The sequence below is a fragment of the Protopterus annectens genome, chromosome 4.part1 (genome assembly GCF_019279795.1).
Source record: "Protopterus annectens isolate FY-2018-M chromosome 4.part1, PAN1.0, whole genome shotgun sequence".
In the NCBI taxonomy this organism is placed as follows: domain Eukaryota; kingdom Metazoa; phylum Chordata; order Ceratodontiformes; family Protopteridae; genus Protopterus; species Protopterus annectens.
The window spans coordinates 714420155-714441304 of NC_056734.1; the positions used below are offsets into that span (position 1 = coordinate 714420155).

General features: G+C 39.7%; 1 protein-coding gene across 1 annotated transcript in view; it reads left to right on the forward strand.

Moving 5' to 3' along the window:
- LOC122801406 (ankyrin repeat domain-containing protein 65-like) overlaps positions 1-21150 on the forward strand; it is a 230830-nt gene that overhangs the window by 26251 nt on the left and 183429 nt on the right. The window lies entirely within an intron of this gene.

A 21150-nucleotide genomic window follows, 5' to 3' on the forward strand; every position in this document is an offset into this window, starting at 1 on the left:
GTCTTCTCTACTTTCTCCATTTCTTTCAAAACGTACCCCCTGAAACCCTACTATGACACTAGTTTACACTTTAGCAATTCAGCCATTAAGATGACGTACACAAATCACATTCTATCACCATCAACTGTACATCAACCACCTTCCACAAGGTGCACAACCTACAATCAATGTTACAGTCTGCAAACTCAGAATAAACCCTATCTTGTATTTCAACAATTACTTTCTCTGCTTCAAAACCTACTTCTTAAGGGCAAACCACTGCTCCAGAAAGCAACCCTAAATCTCAAAATAAAATCTAACTCCATATCTCTTTAACTAAGTGCAGACATCCATACCATCCCTGGCCCAACCCAACAATCACTGACTATAGGCACATAAACCAAAACAAGTACTACAAGCTCCTACTTATCCTACTAAAATCATTCGCATCTAGACTTTAACTGCATCACTCTTACATGCATGTATAATAAAATGCCAGAAGTTCAAACTTATCTAGTTATCCATGCTAGCTAGCTATATATGTGTGTGTGTGTGTGTGTGTGTGTGTGTGTGTGTGTGTGTGTGTGTGTGTGTGTGTGTGTGTGTGTGTGTGTGAATCCCTATCCCTCCAAAACTCCAAAGACCATATGGCCGAGACCATATATCCGAAGTTTTGGAACTCTGAACACTTTCTATGGAGATCGCCTTATAGTGGAGAACTCGGGATTTGACATTTTCCTCGCTGTAGTGCGATCTCGGAGTTGGTATATTTAAGTAGCAGGGGATGTGGTGGGTGTAGGGGGGGCTTGCTCCTGCAAAAATGTAAAGATAAGTTGTTTTATTTTTTTTTTTGTGTTTTCTTATTGTTTCAAAGTTCCAAAATTTCAGACATATGGTCTCAGCCATTTGGTCTTTGGAGTTTTGGAACTTCAATAAACTGAAAGGGATCCATGTGTGTGTAGATATATATATATATATATATATATATATATATATATATATATATATATATAGATATATATATATATAATATATATATATATATATATATATATATATATATATATAGATAGATAGATATATATATATATATAGATATATATAGATATATATATATAGATATTAGCTAAAACATAACACTAAAGATGAGGAAATCATACTGCTTGGGTACAGCATTCTTCGGACAGACAGAACACACATGAAAGCCCAAGGTGTAACTCTCATATACAGACACACTACATCTCCTTCCTTTTCTCCACACCTACTCAATTCAATAATGCAGAGATTAGGATCTCACTCTAACAAATAAATAGTAGTAAAAACCTAATAGCCATTGCTTGTACATTCCCCCAGGAAACAACATATCTACTACTGAAGACAGCATTTGGAGGTTATCCTGCAACACTTTTATTGGGAGATATGAACATTGATTGGCAATCTGTTAACTCTGAAAACCCAGCAAATTCAATACTGCTGTATGGCTTCACACAACTAATAACACCACCAATTACATATGATAAAACTGCCAAAAAAGAACTTACTTCAGATTAGATCCTTACCTCTGTTCATAACAAAATCTGCTCACCTGATGCTCTCTGTGATTCCCTAAGTAACCATCTCCCTACTTTTGCAGAAAGAGATCAAATACACATCAACAATAAACACTATTATAATCAGGTTAGAAACATCTCTAAATTCCACAAACAAAATTTCTGCAACACTCTAAATTTTTACTTTTGGAATAGTCTAAAAACCTTACCACTTGATGAAGCAGTTTTTGAATTTTTAACATTTTCCTCACAATAATAGATACACATACAATCTCAGTACTAAATGTGTAAAGCCTAACCCTGCCCTCTAGCTAACCAGGAAAACTAAGCACTCATGAGACAATGCGAAAGTATGAAAAGTGCGGAAAAGCACATGGAATAAGATGCTTCTCTCCATGACTAAGTCCAGCAACGTGGCAGGTGATGCCTCATATTCTCTTCATGGCTCTAAACTCTGGAATGCAATTCATGTAGCACTGAGACAATTTAGCAACATTCACTCACTCAAAATCCATCTAAAAATGATTTGGTTTTGCTCTTGTTCCTGCCCTGAATAATTTCTACAGATCATGACTCTAATCACGAACACCCAAATTTATAGGACAATCCTACCACATTATATTACCCTTTTTGCAGTCCCTCTGCTTTTTCTCTCTGCCTCTTTATTTCCACTTCATGCTTCTTAGCTTATATCTCCCATTTAAAGTAATATTTTCTTCCTCTCACAAGCAGCTGTATTTTTATAGCATTTTCCTTCTTTCTATTACATATGGCCATTGTTTAATTATCTTTGTCCTAAAATTCTCTCTTTGACCTAACTACTACCAGCACCTTGAACTGTCTAATTACATGTGGAAGTTGTAATGCTTACTGTCAACGTGTTTGGCAATCAAATCATGGGTATGGTGCTATATGTTTAAATGAATTTGTTTCAATATGTTATGTATTTTACTTTTGCATTGTGTACTTTATTTGCAAATTGTTTATGGAGCTTATTTCCCTGGGCCTCCACTGAAAATGGGATTTTTTTTAGCCCAATTGGGCTTATCGGGTAAAAAGAAGCAAATTAAATAAATAAATAAAATGATCTTTAACTCATGAGCATTGAAATGTCACAGTCGGATGCTAGCTAGGGGAAGACTATAGACAGAGCAGACAGCACTGTGATAGAAGTTTGGACTTCTCAGTGGACTTTTCAAGGAAAGTTTGAAATAGAATATTTCTCAGATGCTATCATTTAAGCATAAAGATATGCGTCCAGAGCATTTTTCCCCAGGCCTCAGCTAAAAATAGGCTCTGTCCTAATCGTACTTTCCCAGTCAACAAATATTAAATAAATTAAATAAATAAATAATGCTGATTCTAGCAATCTGATTTACCTTTCTCTGCATAGATTTCCATTCATTCTTAATAATGTTAGAGATGATTATTTATTTATCATTTGTTTACCGGGAAAGTCCAACTTGGAACAAAGCCAATTTTCATCAGAGGCCCGGGGAGAAATGCTCCAGACCCATGTCTTTGAAATGTGGGAGGAAACACACACAAATGCAGGAGGACTTGCAGACTTGCATCCCAGCTGAGAATCAAACCGGAGATCCTCTTGGCGTGAGGCAACAATGCTACTGCTACCATTGCGCCATGCTAAGTATAGTATACATAAGCTATAAAATTGCTGAAATAAGTCTGCAAAAATTCTTTATCGCTAATTATACAGTCCCAGCATTTATATAACCATTATTATGTAACAATATAAAGTGCTCTTCTTTATGGCCCGATTTTATCATTTTATTGCCACTGCTGTCATTTTCAATGTTTGCAGGTTGTCAGGTAGAAAAGGCAGTGTTTGATTCTTAGGTAGATGCCAAAAGGAGTGGTTACTGTTTCCCTTCAGTCATAAAATAAATATCTCAGTATCAATAATATCAGTACTGATATGGCTGGACAGAAATAAACTAAAGTATTTGAAGATGCTCATTTTTCCAATAGAATTAACATATCTGTCAGAGCAAGTCTGTAGTACACAGAGAAAACCATTAATGTGGTTTTATAGGTTTATAGATTCACAGGTTAAAACTAGGCTTTTGGCCAATAGGACAATTAGCCTAGTGCAATATCCCAGATTGTAAGTACCCATTGGCATGACTAATTTATACCTACTTTTGATCCCTTTCAATGAAGGCTTGAGAGGCCAAACCAGGGATGTATTTGAAATTGCCCATCCATTCATCCATTTTATGCTCAAAGAGGGTCAGAGAGCTACTTAGCTTTATATTAAAACAAAGTCTAATCATAAAAGAGACATTCTCTGAGATATATATTTTTCTCTCCAACAGGTCCTATTTATGTTTTGATGGAAGTTAAGACCTTGTGCACAGCAGGTGTTTAGACTGTCATTGGTTTTGTAGATGTGCAGGTGGTAACATAGGACTGGATCCTTTTGAGGTTCTGTAGGCTAGACAGAGGTCACTTCTCAAAAGTTTGTATAAAACAGAAAAGAGAAAGAGAGAAACACTTTAAAGTAGGCTGGATAGCTCAAGGAGGGCATGTCCTTGATTATCTTAGTGAATAAATGCTGCAGACTTTCAAGCTGGGTCATAGGCTCAGACAAGTGCATACCAAAGAGGCATTTATACTCTATCATAAGCCCGATAAAGGGGAAGAGTAGAGAAGAATGATAACTTCCTTTGACCTGGAAGAAGTACTAACAATGTAAAAGTATTTCCTAACAACAGTGGATACATGGGGATCAGAGGATCTGAAAGAAATACTGACAATGCAGAAGTATTTCCTAACAACAGTGGATACATGGGGATCAGAGGATCTGAAAGAAATACTGACAATGCAGAAGTATTTCCTAACAACAGTGGATACATGGGGATCAGAGGATCTGGAAGAAATACTCCATCCATTTTGCACATGGGGTCAGATTTTCACTTCCTCAGTGACAATCATCTTGAGCTAAGGTTTACATCTGCCGTGGTAGTTCATTCACACCACTCACTCATGCACACACTCACCTACGGCCAATTTAGAGTGTCCAATCCACCTACTGTATGTCTTTGTCATGTAGGAGTATACTGGAACACCTGGAGGAAATCCACATAACCACAGAGAGGACATGCAGACACTGCACAGGAGGCACCCTAGCCGAGATTCAAACCAGAGAACCTCTTGCTGTGAGGCGACAACACTAAACCCTGCAATACTAACAAGGTAAAAGGATTTCCTAACAACAGTGAATACATGAGAATCAGAGGATCTGGAAGAAATACTGACAGGGTAAAAGTATTTCCTAACAACAGATACATGGGCATGAGACAATAGTTCATTGTCAAATAAAGTGCCCTGGTCTATAATGACTGAGTAAACTTTCAAAGGGATGTCACCTATGTGGTAAGTGCAAGGGGACAAGTTTTTACAAATGATACAATATTGCATTTATTGGCATTTATTTTTAGGCCATAATCCATAGACAACTGATAAGATGTTCTTTGTGGTTCACTGTTGCAGTCATGACTGTAGGGTTCTTCCTGCCAGCAGCAGCCCTCGATCGGCCAGAATCCCAAAGTCTGGATTGGGCGTCAGCTGAGGTCGCTTTTATCTTGACATCAATGCGCCAGGAAGTATAAAGACCTCAGCCAATTCCATTACCTCAGTCTTTCTTGCTGCGCGGTGCCCTGAGCAGTTCGCTGATGCCGGTCGGCCTACTCCTGTCTGTTTTTGGATTTACTTCCAGGATTTTTCATTTTTTAAGATAAGTACCCCATTGGGGAGGTCTTTTTCTTGCTCCAGTCAGATGTCAGAAAAAGTTAATAATTGTATTTCTTGTGGGAAACTAATACCTCATAGGGATTTTCACTCTTATTGTATTCCCTGCCTGGGGCCTGACCACGACGTTGCTAATTGTGGGTTTTGTGCTAGATTTAATCAGCGTACTATTAGGCGTAGGTACAACTTTGCCTTCTACTATTTTGGTAAAAGGTTTAATTATAATATGTCTTCGGATTCTTTTCCGGCTTCTGGTGTGTGTAAGAGGCGCAAAGATAAAGACAGGCCTCCAAGGTCCAAAGCAGAGGATATTACTCAGTTATTGCCAGTTGCTGGTTCGTCGGTCGTCAGTGAGGCGCCTTTGCACCCCCTGTCGTCCGCCTCTTTTGAACCAACTGCCTGTACCAACTCTGGTGTGGAGCTGATGAGGCCTTCAGAATTGCCAGGGAATGGACCTTCAGATACTACTCCCTCAGTTGGGTCTGGAGCCGGTAGGCAGGTACCGGCTTCTAAGGGAGTTTTCAGGCCTTCACAGCTTCATGTAAATATGGATTTAGTTTTGCATTCTAAGGCAATGACTACGGCTCCAGCTAAAAAGAAATGGCAAGCACAGACACCTTTTGATCAGGGTCCTAGGCCTCAAAGGCAGATGCTTAGGATGGCTGAAGATTTGTTATCTATGATCAGGGGTTCTCATCCCCCTCCTGACAAAAAGCCTAGATTACAGTCCAAATTTCTGTTTCTTCTGCTTCTTCCCTTGAGCACAATTGTTCCTTTCCTCCTTATGAGGATTCTGATGCTGAAGATTCCTTTCCTTCAGCCTCTCCTCCTGAGGATTATTCTTTTGGTGAAACTTTGCATGATATGAGGGCGCATTTTCACTGGGAAGTGCAGGAATTCTCTGAAACCAAGAAAAGGCTTAGGGATTTTCTTCTTCTCCCTCAGCATAAGCCTCTTGCTATTCCTCCTGTATTGGACATTGTAGATGATGTTTTTTCAGAAGCTTCCCTCTCTCCTGATTCTTTTCCCCCTACTCCGGTCAAACCAGATAGGTATTATAGGGTTCCAGATTCTCACAAGTTTCTTTTTAAGAATCTTTCACCTGATCCGGAAACAATTTCTCAGGGCCCTAAGGGTGTTAAGGCGGCCTCTGCTAAACATCCTATTCCCTCTGACCGAGAGTCCAGGTTTTGGAAAGATGGGGTAAAAATGTTTATACTTCTGCTACATTGTCTATTAGAGCTTTGAACTGTCAATTTCATATGCTAATTTTTATACTTCTGCTACATTGTCAATTAGAGCTTTGAACTGTCAATTTCATATGCTAAAGTATCAGCAATACCTTTTGTCTGTATTTAAACAAAAGATGTCAGCTGTTTCTATTGGTGCGGATGACAAGGAGTTACAGGATTTATTGCATGCTATTGAACAAGTGGGTAAACATACCCTGCATTGTGGTTTTGATTCTTTGGAAGTTTCTTGTAGGGCTGCGACAACTGGCGCAGTTATTAGAAGACATGCTTGGTTAAAGGAACAAAGCTTGCCGGATCAGGTTAAAGCCAAATTTTTGGATGCCCCTTTGCAGCACGATGTTTTGTTTGGGGCCAAAGCTGAAGAGGTATTAAAGAAAATGGAGGACAAAGCCAAATCTATGCAGACGGTTAAGGATTTTCTACAGGTGCAACCTCCTAGATTTAGCAGGCACTGGCCAGCTAAACTTTGGTCCTTTCCAAGCTCAGACAGGCCTCAGAGAAGCAGCTTCAGGCGTTCCAGAGGTAGGGGACAGGCACAAACCCTTTTTAGGAATAGGCAGTGGCCTGCCCCCTCTCCCAAAGGTGGTGAAGATAAGTCTCAACCCTACCAGAAGCAGTCTTTATGACTCTCCCTTTCTGGTTCCAGGGGCTCCTCTCCTGGAAGCACCTTTGGGAGGAAAGATTTCTCTTTTTTATCAAAATTGGGGCTGCATAACCTGGGACAAATGGGCTCTGGACATAGTCTCAAGAGGTTACAGATTTCATTTCCACACCTTGCCAAGACCGAACGGTTGGCCAGATCTGCCAAATCATCAATAGGCAGAGGCACAACTGCAGGTTCAGTCCCTCTTAGCTATGAGGGCCATAGAATTGGTACCAAATTTAGAAATAGGGCAAGGTTTTTATTCAAGACTTTTCCTGGTCCCCAGGAAGGAAAATTCGTGGAGACCAATCCTGGACCTTTCCATACTAAACACCTTCCTAGATGTACCAAAATTCAAAATGCTCACTCTGCAGCAGCTGCTGCCTATGTTGGGCAAGAACGCTTGGATGGTGACTTTGGACTTAAAGGAAGCTTACCTGCATATTCCTATAAGGCGAGAGTGCAGAAGGTATCTGAGATTCAAAGCGGGCTCGAAGCATTACCAGCTCTCTGTGCTGCCCTTTGGCTTATCTACTGTGCCCAGGGTGTTCACAAAGTGCCTGGCACCAGTTATGGCATTTTTCAGTAAAAAAGGGGATTGAAATATACCCTTATCTGGACAACTCTCTTATTCAAGCGGACGACAGAGACACTCTACTTCAGCATCTAGCTTTTGTGCAGCATCTTCTACAGTACCTCGGATTCACAGTGAATCTAAAGAAGTCAAATCTGGTGCCCACACAACAAATTACTTTCCTGGGTGCTCTTCTGAGTACTACAACCCAGATGGCTTCCTTGACACTAGACAAAAAAGTGCAACTGGCTTTTTCTTTCCAGCACCTGGCTTCAATGAAACAGCTGACTACAAGAAAGGTTCTGCAGGCTTTAGGTTACATAGCTTCCTGCATTCTCCTAATACCATATGCAAGACTGCATATGAGGAAACTACAGTGGTACCTCAAGAGTGTGTGGTCTCAGCATTACCACAGTGTGGAAACAGTGATCATGATTTTGCCTTGTCTACAGCAAGAGTTTCTTTGGTGGGCTGAAGCCTGTCTCCAGAACAAGGGGAGGCCTTTTTGTCCTCCACCAACCAACCAAGTTCTGACAACGGATGCTTCAGATTATGCCTGGGGAGCCCACATGCATGGGAGATGTCTTCAGGGTGTTTGGACAAAGGAGCAAATTCACCTGCACATAAATTTGAAGGAGATGCTCACTGTACAGAATGCTCTGATAGCCTTCAGGGACTTTCTTCTACCAGGGCAATTGTTGATAAAGACAGACAACACTACAGTGATGTGGTAGATAAACAAGCAGGGGGGCTCTCACTCTTACCCCCTGTGCAGGTTAGCCATGGCACTGTGGTACACTGCACTGACCTGCAGAGTCCACTTACAGGCACAATTCCTGCCAGGAAAAGACAACATTCTGGCAGACACATTGAGCAGGACACTTTCAGATCCACACGAATGGATGTTGGATGTTCGGATATTCAGGATGATAGTACAGGCATGGGGATGTCCGGACATAGATCTTTTTGCATCCCCTCAGAATCATCAACTTCCAGCATTCTGCACCAGGACCTACTACAAACTAGCATGGCAAGTGGATGCCCTCTCATTCAGTTGGAAACACCTCTCAGTATATGCTTTTCCTCCTTTTCCTCTTCTACCTCGTGTACTTCTGAAGATAAAACAGGACAGACTGCAAATGATTTTACTGGCTCCCAATTGGCCTCGATAATTCTGGTATTCCACTCTGATGAACCTAGTTTAGGAGCCTCCCTGGATTCTGCCTCAGATCCCTCATCTACTGTCTCAACAGGATAGCCAGATCCTGCACAGTCATGTCAAAACTCTGAATCTAGCTGCCTGGCGGATCCAGGGACTGTAAACACCTCTACTCTTTCCAAACAGGTAATGGATGTAATCCTTGAAGCTAGACGGCCCAGCACTAGGAAATCTTATGCAGATAAATGGAAAAGATTTTGCTCCTGGAATCAGGTCCAAGGTGGTGATTCTACTGTTCCGAACATTCCTCTGATTTTAAAGTATCTGGCAGAGTTGTTACATACGGGCCTATCTTTTTCATCTATCAAGCTTCATGCTTCTGCTATTTCTGCACATTACAATACGGATCCTCTGAATTTTTCTCATCCATTACATAAACAATTTCTTAGAGAGGCTAAGAATGTTTGGCCCCCTATAAGAGCACCTGTTCCCACTTGGGATCTTAACTATGTTTTGGAAAAATTTACCTTGTCTCCTTTTGAACTTGCAGCTTCCATGGATTTAAAATTTTTGTCTTGAAAGACTGTTTTTCTTTTAGCTATAACCTCTGCTAGAAGAATTTCGGAATTGCAAGCACTCATGGCTGTGGAACCCTTCATTATTTTTCATCAGGACAGGGTATCCCTAAGGACTAATCCCACCTTTATGCCTAAGGTGGTTTCGGCAGTGGCCTTGAATCAGACTATTCATTTGCCTACTTTTTATCCTAATCCTCAAAGTGAGGAAGAAAGTCTTTTGCACTCTTTGGACGTGCACAGGCAGCTTCATTTTTACCTGGACAGGACCAAGATATTCAGGAAATCTGACCAATTGTTTGTCGCTTATGCTCCTACTGTTCTAAGGAAAGCAATCACTAAACAAACTGTTTCTAAGTGGATTGCCCACTGCATCAAGTTCTGTTACTCTTTTCATGGCAATCCAGTTCCTGTTAATATTAGGCCTCATTCTACCCAGGCTACTGCTACTTCAGCAGCCTTTCTTTGTGGGGTTCCTACCAAGGATATTTTAGAGGCTGCTACTTAGAGTTCTGTGCATACTTTTTCTAAGCATTACAACCTCCCTCTCTATTGTAAATCTAGGGCCGGTTTTGCTTCTGCGGTTTTGCAAAGTTTTGTGGCCGCTCCTTCTGTTTTTCCTCCAGCCACCCTTTCTTAGCTTTGGGACTCAACCCTACAGTCATGACTGCAACAGTGAACCACGAAGGACATAGTACAGTTGTGTACTCTTACCATAAATGTAGATGTTCGAGTGGGTTCACTGTTGCAGTCTGAGTTACCCTCCCTCCTACCCCCTCTTTTGTTTTTTCTTTGAGTATTGTCTGTTATGAGGTATTTTGGCTGCTGAGGTTTTGGGCACCTGACATCTGGGCAAGAAAAACTGGAGTAATGGCGTCAGCTGAAGTCTTTATACTTCCTGGCGCATTGATGTCAGGATAAAAGTGACCTCAGCTGATGCCCAATCCAGACTTTGGGATTCTGGCCGATCGAGGGCTGCTGCTGGCAGGAAGAACCCTACAGTCATGACTGCAACAGTGAACACACTCGAACATCTACATTTATGGTAAGAGTACACAACTGTACTTTTGTATTAGTCCATCCTGAAGAATCTAGAAGTCAGATGGGGAGTTAATGATGACTCCAAGTTTGCAATCATCTTCTAACTTGGTCAGTCAATGGCCCTTGATGTCAGACTTGACATCAAATAAGTAAATATCAAGCAGACATGATCCTAGGAATGATCCTTGGGAGGACACCACAGGTAGCAACTCTTTTCAAAGACAGTGCATCTCTCACACTAACAGATTGGATTCTGTTCCATTAGCCAGTTTGCTATCCCTTAGAAAACATAATCAATTTCATTTAGTTTGATTAGCTTTTTGATAATACAATAATGTGGGATGGTATCAAAGGCCTTGGCCAAGTTCAAGAAGACAGTGTGAACTTGTTTGCCTACGTTTAATGCATCAGTGTCTTGCTCAAAATGGCCCATCAGGTTTAGGGTCTTTAATAAACCCAAACCAGCTTGGGTTCAGGATTTGTAGATCATCTATATTCTTGTTAATAATTTGCATAATGATGCATTCCATTGCTTTCCAGATAAGGCTGGTGATGTTTATAGGTCTATTAGTTTTCTGGATTAGAAGTGGATTCCCCCTTTTTGAGAGAGATAACTACCTCAGTTATCTGTTCCTCTGGCAAAAATCTGTGGAGAGGACAAGGCTGAATAGGTTTAGTAACCAGTCTACCAGACAGTGTCTGGTACTGACAGAAAACAGCAAGAAACATTATCAGGACCGAAAGAGCTAGTATTTTTGGCCTTGGAGAGAGCATTCAGAACTTGGTTGTTGAAGGAGATCAAAGGGAGTGGTGTGTGTGTGTGTGTGTGTGTGTGTGTGTGTGTGTGTGTGTGTGTGCGCGCGCTAATATGTTTGGGAACATTAAGGGGAGAAAGAGGAAATAAAGTTAGAGCTGAATTTATTCACTTATACGTTGGCTATGTTCTCATGGGATGAGTAAGTGTTGTTGATGTGTATTAGCTCTGAGCCTTGATGGAAATTACCTCTAGGGTTTCTGACATAGCTGAAGAAGGCTTTGGTGTTGTCCTTAGAAGAAGTAGCAATTCTCAATTCACACTTACTTTTGGAGTTGATATTGAGTTCTTTGTTGATATGTCTGAGTTCTCCCTATTATTCAGGTGCAGTTCATGGTAATGGTTTCTGAGCTGCAAACCCTCCAACCATATGATAGCACAAATGTGTTTATTATTATTATTTTTATTATTTTACTTTTTAATTTAAGCTGTAAGAAACATTCAATATTGCCATTTTGTGGAATCAGAGTTTTGCTCATGCAAATGCACATGCACCGAGTTCCACAATCTGTTACAAAAATTGGCTTCTCGGCATGGCTGATTTGAAAAACAGCCCTTTGTTATTAGAGATCTTTCTGCATTTCTGAAGTAGAGTTACACCAGTTCAGAGGACTCTGCCTGTGCTGCTGTGAGAAACACTGATGGCAACATCCTAGTGTCTCAGGCTGCCTCAGGTGATTGAGGCATCCCGAGAAAAAGGGAAAGAAGATGGCAGCAACCTGGACTTACAAGATTGGGGGTAATATTTTGTTCAGTTAATATTTTATTAATTTTATTTTATTTTTTAACAAAGACTATGCATGCTGACATCTAGGACCAAAATATTAAGTACTTTCAGGGAGAAGACAAATTAGGGACACTTCTACAAATTAGTACTATTAACTTGAAAAGTTGATAGAATAAGAGCATGTAAATTTACATGTATTTTCTGAACAAAAAAAGAAGCCTATAACTAGCAATTGTCATTATTTATTAAGAGTAATTGTCCTAGTTTGCTCCCGAAATGATCAGAAGGCAGACAGTGAATAATGACAGATCCTACAGTTTCAGACTTAAAAATCTTCAGAAAAGCATGCTAATGCAAAGCCTGTTGTCCTAGTGACTATCTAAGTTAAGACAATATCTGTTTCTGTGTTTTGTCCTTTGTGCCACATTGTTTTTCAGCTTTCAAGTTGACTTTTAAGCTAATATGTTGAGATGTAAGTTGGGGAAGTTGCAGTGGGTTACACACTATTCTGACAGTAATGAGCTGAGGAGATACATTCTTCTGTGGCAGTCATTTATGTATTTATTCACTCATTTGAGCACAATCAAACATCTGAGGTAAAGAGTTCTAGTTGTACAGGTGACTGTAACTGATGGTCACGTGTGTGTGTATGTGCGTCTGTGGAAGTGCAGGAGAGAACAGTGCGCAAGAGGGAGTCCATGGGGTCATTTGTCTAGTGTTCCATTTAACCTAAGGCTATCTTTGAAGATTGTGGTCAGATTGATGAGGTGTATAGCCCATAAAATAACTATCATGAGTGGATCCTGAGGCATTCTGTGGATGAAAAATGACTGAGGTCATCTGTTGTTTGATTACAGGAGTTGGGCAGTGACCTCTTGTAATAGAACAAAAAGCGCCAGCACCAAACACAGTGAAAAGCACAAAACCAATAAGGTTAATACATAAATATATTTATTTTAGTTCATAAAGTAATATAAATCCCAGACCGGTTTCAGCCAACAGGCTTTCTTCAGTGGGAACAAAAGTAATTACTGATGTAAAGTGACACACATACATATATAGAGTGAACCATCCAATAGGATTCTTCCCAAAGGATTCTTCCCAAAATCCAAAATGCCTCCGATATGAAAAATAAAAAGAAGATAAAAAGTTTATAAAATAAAACTACATTAATGATGACAATATATGTGATATTAGTAGTAAACATAGTTACTAAGAAAAAATAAAAATAAAACACATAAATTTACAAATGGTCATTCAAACCAGGTGAAAACAAAGCATCCAGTTTTATGATCCAATACTTCTCTTTCTTTGTAAGGGTTGAGTGCCAACCCTGTTTATTGGATCTGTCACCAAGGATCCTATCAATAATGGTGAACTGGAATCTGGCTGAATTGCGGTGTAAACAATGTCTATATAAGGTGTTAGTCTCCCTCTTGGTTGGTATGTCACTACGATGCTCTGACATATGCAGACGAAGTGGTCGTGATGTTTGTCCAATGTAGAAAGAGCCACATGTGCATGTTGCAAGATACACAACCCAGTCGCTATTGCAATTACCAAAAAATTTTATGTCATATATCCTGTCATTGTTTTTGCTAGTGAACTGTTTAGATGTGAAAATAAATGGACAAGATGAACAAAGACCAGAGTTATAAGTGCCCCATAATCTAGCACCTGTCATAGTTAATTGATGATGTATAGCTCCAGCCGAGCTAACTCTTTTGAAATGAGAAAAAAAAGGACCCTAGTGTCCTGCCTCTTCTATATCCATACTTACATGTATCACCAATCAAAGGTGTTAGTTCATCATTAGCAGTAAGAATATTCCAATGCTTAGACATAACATTTCTGATTAAATTGATGTTCCGTCCAAATGTGGTAATAAAATGGATGGAATCATCCTGTTCAGTATGGGTTCTATCACGATATGTGAGAAGTGAGGTTCTAGTTGAGTTAGAAGCAACCTGTCAGGCACCCTGGATGTCAGGCTCATTGTATCCCCTAGCTCTGAACCTGTTAACCAGATCTTGTTGGGATTCTTCATATTCATTCTCTGAGGAACAAATTCTACGAATCCTGAGGAACTGAGATTTGGGTATGTTCCGAATGATGTGGTTGGGATGCATGCTAGTGGCATGTAACAGGTTGTTATATTGGGGATATTTGCAAAATGGTGACTTCCAAAAAGTTGATCTCAGACCAATTGCAGGTTAAAGTAAATTCAATGCCCCATTTGTTCTGATTTAGATACAATACAAATTCTGCAAGATACTCCTCATCCGAACGCCAAAGCAACCAACAATCATCCAGATATCTACGCCAAATATCCAATTCTTTAAGATATAAATTATGAGTAGAATCATAAATGAGATGCTCCTCAATGTATCCCATGAAAAGGTCTGCATATATGGGAGCAAAGGAAGCTCCCATAGCAGTACCTTTGAGTTGCCAATAACATTCACCCTGAAAGTGGAATACATTTTTGTTCAGAACATGTTCCGCCATACAAACCAAACGTATGTTGAAGCCTACAGGATATAGTTGTGCTTTCTCTAGCCAAAAATTGAGGGCTTCCAATCCAGCCCAGTGTGGTATATTGGTATATGCAGCTTTGACATCCAGAGTGCATAATAGCCAATCAGGTTCCAGTTGACTATCAGAAATTATTTGTAGAAATTGTGTAGTGTCCTGTATTCTGGCACGAATAAAGCCAAGAAGTGGTTTAAGATACAATGTTAAGAACTCAGATAGTGGTTCTGTCAAAGAACCCATACCCGAAACAATCGGTCTTCCAGGGGGTTTACAGAGGCATTTATGTATCTTAGGCAAAAGATATAACATTTGTTTCTGAGGATCATTTACTGTAAGATGTGCCTTCACCATGTCAGAAATAATACCCTCTGAGACCGCCAGATCCAAAAACTCATCATTTTCTCGCTTGGCGTTCAGTGTGGGGTCAATAGGCATTTCATTATGCACAACAGGCATTGCAACAACTAAGAGATAATAAAAACATTGTCAGTACTCAGGCAGATAAGGGTGGGGCCATAGTTATCATGGATACAGATTATTATCTGGGGGAGGGAAATAGACAACTGTCAACCTTTCCCATTACATGAAGATGCCTAACCACTCTAGAGTTCTTAACATTGTATCTTAAACCACTTCTTGGCTTTATTTGTGCCAGAATACAGGACACTACACAATTTCTGCAAATAATTTCTGATAGTCAACTGGAATCTGATTGGCTATTATGCACTCTGGATGTCAAAGCCTTATATACCAATATACCACACTGGGCTGGATTGGAAGCCCTCAATTTTTGGCTAGAGAAAGCACAACTATATCCTGTGGGCTTCAACACACTTTTAGTTTGTGTGGCGGAACATGTTCTGAACAAAAATGTATTCCACTTTCAGGGTGAATGTTATTGGCAACTCAAAGGTACTGCTATGGGAGCTTCCTTTGCTCCCAGATATGCAGACCTTTTCATGGGATAAATTGAGGAGCATCTCATTTATGATTCTACTCATAATTTATATCTTAAGGAACTGGATATTTGACGTAGATATCTCGATGATTGTTGGTTGGTTTGGCATTTGGATGAGGCGTATCTTGCAGAATTTGTATTGTATCTAAATCAGAACAAATGGGGCATTGAATTTACTTTAAGATGCAATTGGTCTGAGATCAACTTTTTGGATGTCACCATTACTCGGGATCCAGATGATACTTTATAAACCAAAACATTTTGCAAATATCCCCAATATAACAACCTGTTACATGCCACTAGCATGCATCCCAACCACATCATTCGGAACATACCCAAATCTCAGTTCCTCAGGATTCGTAGAATTTGTTCCTCAGAGAATAAATATGAAGAATCCAAACAAGATCTGGTTAACAGGTTCAGAGCTAGGGGATACAATGAGCCTGACATCCAGGGTGCCCAATAGGTTGATTCTAACTCAACTAGAACCTCAATTCTCACATATCGTGATAAAACCCATTGTGAACAGGATGATTTCATCCGTTTTATTATCACATTTGGACGGAACATCAATATAATCAGAAATGTTATGTCTAAGCATTGGAATATTCTTACTGCTAATGATGAACTAACACCTTTGATTGGTGATACATGTAAGTATGGATATAGAAGAGGCAGGACACTAGGGTCCTTTTTCTCTCATTTCAAAAGAGTTAGCTCAGCTGAAGCTATACATCATCAATTAACTATGACAGGTGATAGATTATGGGGCACTTATAACTCTGGTCTTTGTTCATCTTGTCCATTTTGTCTGATCTAAACAGTTCACTAGCAAAAACAGCGACAGGATATATGACATGAATTTTTTTGGTAATTGCAATAGTGACTGGGTTGTGTATCTTGCAACATGCATATGTGGCTCTTTCTATGTTGGACAAACAACATGACCATTTTGTCTGCGTATGTCAGAGCATCGTAGTGACATACGAACCAAGAGGGAGCCTAACACCTTATATAGACATTGTTTACACCACAACTCAGCCAGATTCTAGTTCACCATTATTGATAGGATCCTTGGTGACAGATCCAATAAACAGGGTTGGCACTCAATCCTTACAAATAAAGAGAAGTATTGGATCATAAAACTGGGTGCTTTGTTTTCACCTGGTTTGAATGACCATTTGTAAATTTATGTGTTTTATTTTTATTTTTTCTTAGTAACTATGTTTACTACTAATATCACATATATTGTCATCATTAATGTAGTTTTATTTTATAAACTTTTTATCTTCTTTTTATTTTTCATACAGAAGGCATTCTGGATTTTGGGAAGAATCCTTTGGGAAGAATCCTATTGGATGGTTCACTCTATATATGTATGTGTGTCACTTTACATCAGTAATTACTTTTGTTCCCACTGAAGAAAGCCTGTTGGCTGAAACCGGTCTGGGATTTATATTACTTTATGAACTAAAATAAATATATTTATGCATTAACCTTATTGGTTATGTGCTTTTCACTGTGTTTGGTGTTGGCGTTTTTTTCTACTTGTATCAGTTCCAGCCATGCACCTAGTCCTACTTGTGGAGGTTTGTTCTTGACTCTTGTAATAGAACACCATCCCATTTCAGTTAGCTCCACCCATTCAGTTGCTTCAATTAGCAGTCCCCCACCCCCCATGTTTTGAAGTCACCAGTCGCCAATACTCTTATTGTAAAGTTTGTTTATACTAGATTCCGTCCAGCATATTTATCCCAGGAAGTGGTATTGTATTAATGTCTTATGGGGACAGATGCCTCAATGCATTCTTTTTAGGTGGGCAGAAAAATTATCTGCACATGTGGCGGCATGCAAGATGAGGTCATTAATGTGAAGAAGATGCTTAAATTTTATCAGATCATCAGTTTGTTGATTTAGGTTTGCCTTAAGAAGTCTGTAGCAGAGAAGTATTTTGTGGTAAGTCAGGTTTTACCCTCAAAGTGAGTGTTACTGAATGGTGGTCAGATTTGACCAGTGACGTGGTAAATGTAAGTGTTAAAGATTGTGTCTGAAATATGACCTATCAGGAATGCTGGAAGCATTATTTAATCATAGCTTCCACCCATGCTTCATATCAAGCAAACAGAGGACTGCAACAGTCATTGCACTGTACAAGAGCAGAACATCAAAGGATTCCAGGACTTACAAACCCATTAGTCTGACTAATATCATATGCAAAGCTATGCAAAGAATTATCATGGAAATGATTAACAATAACATAGGTGCCTTCAGACACTGGACCCAACCCAATTTGCTTTCGTCAAAGGCTGGTCATGCCTACTGATTCTGGTGGACTTCTTTGAGAAGGTTACCAAGGGAATGGATAAGGGCAAAACGGTGCAAACTGACTACTTGCCCCAGCTGTGGCATTTAATGCAATACCCTACTCAGGCATTTATTTTATTTATTTATTTTACATTTGTTATCAAGAGTGTCCTACTGGGCTGAAGCCAATTTGCAGCATAGGAGGCCTGGGGAGAAAAGTTCCAGTACAGCAAAAAAAAAAAAAAAAAAAAAAATATATATATATATAAAACAGAGATGAATGTTGGCTAACATGAATAATACTAAAGAGATATGGAGAGCAATAGGGGAACAAAAGTTAAATAGGAGACGAGTACAATACAATAATGTGCAGTATACATTCCAAATACCATTACACATAAAACTACATAGAAAATAGAACTGCTGGTACCAAATAGTAGACAGTTTTGACAATTCTTGCAAAAACAGGAATCAGCTGCAAGGTAGCATTGTTAATACAAAATAGCAGACAGGTGATATAGCTCTTGTGCAGACAAGGTTCTGCTACAGTCAGTTACTATGCTAGTCTATGTGAGGCAATAACAGATAGTAGATAAAGGGGGAAGAAGTGGAGGGTGAATGAGATCAAGGTAGAGAAGGAAAAGTGAGTTGGAAGTTAGATAAAGGAAGAGAAGAAGAAAAGAATGAAGTGAGAGAGGCGGAGTCAGTGCTTGGTAGGCAAGGGTTAGTGTAATAAGGAGAAGAAAAGGGCAGTAAATAGGCAGTCTGGAGGTAGGAGGCAGCAGAGTGAGGTCAGCCTGCAGTATAACAGGAGCATAACCAGCTGTTGGCAAGATGAGCGCTGAGAAATGTCTTGAATCTAGCCTTATTAAAGGTGGTTCTTATGTGTTGTGGTACTGAATTCCATTTTTTAGATATCTGATTGGAGAAGAGAGGGTCTCCAAAGCTACTGTTAGACATTGTGACCTTTAATGGAAGTTTGTCAGAGGACCTCAGAGTTCTGGAGTTAGAGTATAGAAGAATTAAGTTTTTGAGTGCAGGACAGTTGTCAGGTTGGTAGAGTAGGGAGTGGGCAAAGCTTAATTGGTTCAAGGATAGTACACTATGCAATTCAAGCCAATTTAGTATGTGTAGGGCAGAGCAGTGATAAGTTCTGGATGGGAGGTATGCAGTGAATTTTGCTATCTTATTATAGCATGTCACCAGTTTATTTATGTCAAATTTTCTTAGATTTGTGAAAATGGGGGAGGCATATAGAAGGGTAGAGAGTGTGTTGTTGCTATTGTGTGCCAGGTGGTGTTAGTAAGGTATGGTGTAGATCTGTATAGGGTGACAAGTTTCACATGGATGTTTTTGATGGTGAGAGCTAGATGTTTGTCGAATTTTAGACATTGATCTATTATTACTCCGAGGAATTTGATGTGTTCAACAGGTTCAGTTTTGGTTTTATTGGAGGAGAAGATGGCAAAGAGAGGGCAGTGGCTGTTTGATCTGTGATTAGAGAATAGCATTAGTTTTTTTTTTGTTTGGATTAAGTATGAGTTGGCATTCTGTAAGATAATTCTCTAATCAGCAAAAGATTTTTGGGTATTTTCTAGGAGTGTTGGGAAGGATGGGGATGAGCAGATCAGGGTGAAGTCATCTGCGTGTTGTACTATGATGACTAGATGAGTGGCAGAGCAGAGCTTGTTGGTGAAAATGGTAAATAGCAGTGAGACAAGCACGGACCCTTCTGGAACTCCACTGAGATGGGCAGCAGGATAGAGAGGTCATTTTGCCACTTTACCATTTGTTGTCAATCTGTTAAATAGCTGTGAAACCAGGCTAGAGCAGGTTCAGAGAGATTTAAGGAGGCTAGTTCTGTGAGTAGTTTTTTGATGTGATACCATGTCGAATGCCTTGGACATGTCAAGGAAAACAGACAAAACCAGTTGGCCATTATTCCTGAGCTCTTTTATGGTATTGTTGAAACTTATTAATGTAGTTGTGGTGCTGTGTTTGGGTCTAAAACCATATTGAGTATTAGAGAGCAGGTTGTCACTTACTAGCTAGTCTAGGAGTTGTGCATGAATACATTTTTCAAGGATTTTAGCTAGTGGTGGGAGTACAGCAACTGATCTATAATTAGAGAAGTTGGTTGATGGGTCACCTTTGTGTAGAGGGATGATGTGGGAAATTTTCCAGAACTTGGGGATGTATTGTTCAGAGATGGATCTGTTTATTATTAGAGAGATGGGATATGTGATGGCAGCTGCTGCTAGTCTGAGCAAGACATTAGGGAGTAGGTCAATAGCGAGGGTAGTGGGCTTATGTTTGAGTAGAAGCTTTTTGATAGTACTGGTTTCTATTGGCCTGATAGAAAAATAATTTGTTGGGTGTGGATTCAGGTTGGAATTTTAGTGGGGAGTTGTCATTTTTTTATTAGGGATGGTATTGAATTGATGAAGTGTTGGTTAAATTGAGTACCTATACTATCTGATGTATTTGTAGAGGTGGGAAATGGGGTAACCAGTTGACCAGGATTAAAGAGTTGTTTTATGGAACCCCCAAATTTTTTGGATTGTTTTGCTGCATTTGTGGGATTGTTGTGTAATAGTCCTTTATGTCATTTAGAATTTTTTTGGGCTCTGTTTCTTAATTGCCAGTAGGTGATTAAAGAGTATTGTTTTTTGGTGGTTTGATACTGAGACCAAGCTCTGTTTCTCTCCTTGAGGAGTTGTCTGGTGTCTTTGCGTAGCCATGGTACATGTCTAGTTTTGACAAGGATCTTCCTAAGGGATGCCTGTGTAGTTAGAATATCCAGGAAAGTACTGCTGAAGTATTCAACTGCTGAGTTAAGGTGAATGTGTTTTAGAGGAGCCCAGATGCAATGTTGTAGAAGAAAGTTAAAAGTTTTAAGGTAGAAATTTATTTTGCTGTGGATGTGTTTGTATAGGGTGTTTTTTTGAAGGTTAGTGCTGTGTCTTATTAGGTAGGTGGGATGATGTTCACTGAAAGTGTCAGACAGGCAGCCCTGTACTGTAACCTGTAGATGGTCTGTCTGTTAGTATCCAGTCTAATAGAGCCTGCTTGTTATTATGTTTGTCTATTCTGGTGGGGAAGTGTACTAATTGGGATAAACCATACAGATTAATGAAGCTGGTCAGGTTGTCTGAACAGCAGGTGGACCAGTCCAGGTTAAAGTCTCCCAAGGCATACCTCCTTGGACTACATGAAAAGGGACATGGAGGAGCTGTCCGATCTTGTAGCCCAGGCAGGTATGACCCT